Source organism: Lagopus leucura, unplaced genomic scaffold (genome assembly GCF_019238085.1).
Source record: "Lagopus leucura isolate 7727_CA_CO unplaced genomic scaffold, USGS_WTPT01 Super-Scaffold_73, whole genome shotgun sequence".
Classification (NCBI taxonomy): domain Eukaryota; kingdom Metazoa; phylum Chordata; class Aves; order Galliformes; family Phasianidae; genus Lagopus; species Lagopus leucura.
In genome coordinates this window covers 91,692,913-91,698,912 of record NW_024962252.1, presented here as the reverse complement: position 1 = coordinate 91,698,912, position 6,000 = coordinate 91,692,913, and the positions used below count along the sequence as shown (strand labels likewise).

The 6,000-nt window shown below is 37.4% G+C and overlaps 1 long non-coding RNA gene across 1 annotated transcript in view; it reads right to left on the bottom strand.

Annotated features, from left to right (window-relative positions):
• Positions 1-3,231: 3,231 nt before the first annotated feature.
• Positions 3,232-6,000, bottom strand: part of LOC122183803 — a 61,581-nt gene continuing 58,812 nt past the window's right edge. Inside the window, exon 3 of the long non-coding RNA XR_006180367.1 lies at positions 3,232-3,278. This is a non-coding gene — a long non-coding RNA (uncharacterized LOC122183803). The remainder of the gene's footprint in view (positions 3,279-6,000) is intronic.

Genomic DNA, 6,000 nt, shown 5'->3' with positions numbered 1-6,000 from the left:
CATTCACCTGTACCACAGGCCCAGATCCAGCATAATTTTTTCCGCTAGAGCTTTCCTTATACTTCTCTCAAACTCTATTCAATGTCTAGAGCTATCCTAGAAGGTTCTGATTATCCAGGAGCAGCATAAGCAGACCCTTTCTTTCCTTTATAGCAATTTCTTGTTTCCCTTCTTCTGTTTACAAAGCATCCCAGGAAGAAAAAAGCTTTTACAGGTACTTCAATCAGGAAAGTCCAGGAAGGTGTACTTCCCCCAGTGAGTGATACAGGCAAGCTAGTAACAATAGAAAAGGAGAAGAATGAGGTACTTAACAAATTTTGGCTTCTTGGTGGTGGGGCACTGGCAATACTGATCCGTCTTACTCTGTCATATACCACCACACCCTCAGAATAAGCCATAATATAGAAATGACAACCACTGGTAGGAACAATGAAACAAAGCATGATTTACTGTCACATCATCCAAGGAGAAATACTTTTTGTAGAGAAATTGAAGTCTCAAATTTAAATTGACTCATTCCATAATCAAAACAGGAAGGATAGAAGAGAAAATCAGAGGGAAAAAATGGAATAAAAGGTAGAAGAGACCTCTGCTTATAAGTGAAAAATTCAAAATACAGCAGAGCTAAGCAGAATTGCCACAGCTAAGGATCTTGCACACAGATAAGGAAGAAGAAAAGCCCTTCTAGTTAAGATGTTTTGAGGTAGTTCAAAGATTATTTCTGCATCTGAAAAAGACAAATATCCACTTTTCATAGAGACAGAAAAGGTTATTAAAATACTGTGAAGTACAGATCATCTGCATGCACATACCACACCTCTATTTGCTAATTTGCTTGGTGTAGTTAAGCTGTCTCTGACTGAGGGAGGCGAAGATGCACTGATATTGGCAATGTAACATTCGAAAGACAGAGCTGCATCTTATTTTTCCCATTTTCCGTGGTAGAATAAAAAAATATAAATAATGCAGAGATGTGGCATACTTCTGCAAGGCACAGAATGGCATGGAGTGAGACAGATGTGCTGAGCATTGTTACTCAGCAAAACAAACAAAATACGTATGGGCAATTGTATGCTGTCTGGTAGAGTGCTGCACTCATTCATTTCTATTGCAGACAGAGTTGTACTCCTTTGCTTCCTCTCCATTCACTCAAAAATCAGTTGAGTGGAGGGTGGCAACTTAGACTGTCAAGTGAATGGAACTGGAATAAGAGGAGAGCTCTGGTACTTCAGTGTAGTGTGACTGCTAACTTTATTTGTGAGAAGCACCTCACAGAACAACACTTAACATTAACTTGTGCACACTGAATACTACAATATATTGTCAGATCAGAGCTGGCTTTAAATTTGCTATCTGGGTGCTAGAAACAATGCTGTCATTTTGTTAGAGAGTTCTGGACGAGTTACTTTACCATTCTCCTCTAAAGAGACAGAGCCCAAGATGTGCAGGAAGAGATCGAGAGGCTACAAGTCTATTCAAATATCAAGCAAGCAGGTTCTCCTCATAAATAGGGAATTTATTAACATGCATAAGACATACAGTTGACAAATATATGATTATTTCCATTACAGTAGCATCTAAAGAGGCCTCCAGCTGAGATAAGGACTCCCAGCTGTGCTAAACACTATGAAGGCACACAGCAAAAGACAGGACCCCTTCAGAAATGCTTGCAACATACTGTGCAACTGTTCTGCCAGTTCTGCTTGGCAGTAATGCTGCACTTGAAGAACTGTATTTCACACCTGTGTTTTTGAGCAATGACTTAAGGATTTCGTGTAAAAATACTGGCTTGCAAATCTGATGCTATATTACACCTGACAGATTCCCAGCAACTGAATTTTGACAGTGCATTAGTTAAACACAAGGAAAGTCTAAAATTGCTGTATTTCCTTAATTATTAGATACTGTAACAGTAATTCAAGTGCTAGTTACCCTATTTTGCTTTATACACTTCTATGTCAGTCTTCTATAATAAACCATGTGATGACTCATAAACATCTAAAATATTTCCCTTGGTGTTTAGTATTTTATTACATAGATGCCAATTATGTTCAAGTGGCAGCCTGAACAAGCTCGAACAGTCATCTATTACATGAATTGTTCCATTGATTCCTATACTACAGAGGGTTATGCTTTCATATATCACATTGAATAGGATTTGTTTTCAGAGACACTGGGGCTAAACTACTGGTGAAAGTGCTTTCAGAGGTTATAGGCACCAGCACTGTGCTCACCCTTTCCCAGGGTTTGAATAATAGACCTTCCACTCCACCCCAACCCCCTTTGCCATTTTCTTTTAAAGCAAACTTACTATGAGAAAAAAAAAAAAAACAAAACAGAGAACAAATTACAGATACACAGTAATATCCATTGTGCTCAACACTATTTAACGTGACAGAGTTAAAGAAAGGAGCTTGGAAATAACCTAGGATGAACAGCAGGTTATCCCCTGAAAATACTTAGTTCATGGGGCACTCAATAAATGAAAGCACAGAGTTCTTGCAGATGAACACAATGCATGACCTAGGGATACACAACGTGGAAATCAGAGTAATGCTCTGGAGATTAAATGCTCTTTCAGAATGTTTCATTAAAGTGAGATGCAACATTTCTAAACTGCGGGTAAGTGTCACAGTCAAAGCAACATGAAAAATATGAACCACTCTCAAGCCATGAAAATAATCAATCACCTACAAGACATTTGTTCTTATAACACTTCAATTAATCATTCAGAAATGTCATGGTTCTACTTTTAACAACACTGCTGCTGTCCACTGCTTCCTTGGAACAAACACGGATCCCAGAGCTGCAGGTCATAAGCAGGAAAGAAGCCCAAGTAGGCAGGAATGCTGGGGACATACTGCACAATGACACCTTTCCTATCATTAAAAACATTGAAGCAACTGGTAGCCTTCAAGGGAAGAAAACAGCATTTATCCTGGGATGCCCATAACTTTCAAATTGGGAGTTTCTCTTCCAGATAGAATATGATAGAATCTACTTTCAAAGAGATCTACAAAAAAAATATCTCCTCTTCCTTAGAGATGGATCTCCATCTGTCAACTGTAACCTCAATATCGTCTTGACCTATTAGCAGTGGTAAAATGGATCCACAGGCCACTCTTTGTAGGTCTTTACATTAGTACCTTGTACAATTGATTCCTACCTGAAATGCAAAGTATCTTTGGCTCCACCTAAGTAAACTACAGATTATATGTTAAAGAGGTTAGGAGATTGGACTAACTGCAGACTCTTGATGTCCCTCCACAGCAAAGTTCCTAGGAAAAACAGAAAGATAAATATCACTGAGCTTGCTAGAAGGACATCATCAAGAATATGAAGTCCCTGTATAAGGCTTCTTCTGCCATTTTAGTAGAGACAGAGCTTTTGGGTTAAAACCGAGATCGTATTGGAATAAGTGAGAGTCATGAGAATGGTGCAGCATTTTTATTTTCTATTCAGGAGAGATGCACATTATGTCTGTAGCCTGCAAGCCTGATGGGTAGGAAAAATTAACTTATTCATTGCCTTTTTTTTTTTTTTTTTTTTTTTTTTAACCCTGTTCAAACTGTCAGAGTTCACTAGAATGACATATTTATCTTTAAAATAACAAATTGAAGGAAAAAAACAAAGAGTGCTTTTGAAAGGACTTAGACTACAGAGGTGAAGGCTAATACTGGATATCAAATTTTACTAAAGTTTTCTCCAATGTTTCCTTCACATCTTTGCAGATTTCATCTGTATTGCCTATACTACAGTATCCTCAGAACTCTCATATCTGCCCTATAGTCACCTAACAGCTGTTTATTTTCAGTCTTAATCTTGCTATTAAATAGAAAAAAGAAAAAAAATCTCATGTCCATCCAGTTTCCTTCTCTGTTTCTCAAGTTAAACTTTTTGCTTTGTCTTCTCAACATCAGTATCTAATTAGCTTTTCCTCACTGAGTTAATCTCTAGGTCTAACAGGTGCTTCCCTGCTGTTTTTCACAATTTATTGCTTCATCTCCACTAGGTATTTTGCCACAAATTATTTTCTGCCTGTCTTTTTCCTCACAGCTTTATTCTGTCATAGCCCATTGTACCAATAATTCTGTTGGTACCTTTCTCATCTAGAACTGCTTTTGAGCTTGGTTGGTGCATGCAAGCCCAGGATTCACAGCAGGGAAACATTTTGTCCCACAGAGGAGAGGCCAGCGTTGTTCAGCATTGCCTTGTAACAGCTCATCTAGCACATGCAAGAGATCTAAGAAATGTATATTTGCTTACCATTTTAATTCTCTGAGAGTCATAAACGAAACACAAAAGTTTGTGAGACCCTTTCAAGAGAGATCACAAACTCTGGATGTTACTGCAAATATGTTGGTCACAACTGCACCAGGAGAGCTGATAATCACACCCATACAGGCTCCACGTGGCCAAGATGCCATCGCGTACTCCTGTTTCAAGTTATGTGGCAATTATTCTTTGTTTTACTGACAATCAATGTAAACTATGATATGAATGACTATGTGCTGAGATAAAACCATAGAAGTCCAGGTAGTGAAATACTAACAGTGCTTTATTCAGATTATTTTTTCACACCTGGTAAAGCCCAAGCTCTGTTGTGCACACGTCAGACGCATAGAGCTGTCTCTTGCTTGAAGGGCTACGATGGGCAGCATACAGAAACTAGCAGTCGTAGGGCATTTGCTTCTCCAAAGAATATCTACTGTGATTAAGTAAACCACTTAAAAACAATCTTTTGCAAGAAGTCACCAAGAGCTAAATACCTAAAATACCTACAATACCTTTGGCTGCGGAAGAAAATAGGTATGCGAAGAACTTGAAATGGTATTCAACTGTAGTCTGAAAAGTAGTGGATCTAATGTGAAGAAATGTTGAGCACCTATAAGCTCAGTGAAAGTCCACGAAAAGCAGTGTTTCACTTTTTAAAAAACACAGTATTTCATACTGGTTGGACAAGCTGCCAACAATTGGTAGGTACTTCTGCCTTTAAACTCTCTTGTGAATTTCCAATCTGTAAAACAGGAACTTTGTCATGACTTTAAATTATAGGCTAATTTGAAGATAAAATCAGCATTTATAAACTACTCAGACACTGTATTGAGGAGCATCATAGAGATACCCATGGGATTATTAATGGTTTTTCTTCATAGCATATACATTCATTAATAAATAACCAAGCACTCTTCACCTAGTGTATCAGCAGAGAAAGAGGTCCTTTGGGAGGTGTGATAAAAGACTGATTCATATCAAATAGGCACAAGAGAGCCATATTACACTAGCCAGGATAGTTTCTTCTTACAAAAAGTTGCAAAACTGGGAGAAAAATATATGGAAATATTCACTTCTGCGGAAAACAAATCTTTTGAACTATAGTTCTTGACTTGCTCTAATTTGGACCTTCTTGCTTCAACTTTGTGTATCAAGATACCCCCAGGGAATTTGGTGATGGCTTAGTTTGTTCTGAAGATATAATGAAACATTTAAAAAGTGTAGTAACATTGCTTTCTTGCCCTCTAATCAAGAGGTTGTGCTAACTAAGGAATTCTTTTACAGATAGTATATAGTCCTATTGTGAATATAACAGAGACTTTCTACTGTCTGTAAAAATATGTAAAAACATTTATTCTACGTGCAAGAGGAAAAAAAAAGCAACAGAAACAGCTATCATATAGTCAAGTGTTGTAACAATTCACTGCTTATTGAAGTGAATTTCAAACTTCTATAATTACAGCAGACTTTGACAATATGAAGTTACTAATTTATTTTTTAGATATATAACAATATACCAATTCACACACACACACAAAAAGGAGAAATAATAAAGAAAGAACAACTCAGCCTCATATAATACAGTTTTTGATGAGTGATCCAGTCATGCAACTAAACATGACTTATGATCATAGAAAGTACGGGGCTAGATTTTTTTGAAATATTCATCTACAAAACGTACCTAGAGTAAATCCAGATGCCTCCAGAAGCCTGAAATACAGTTGA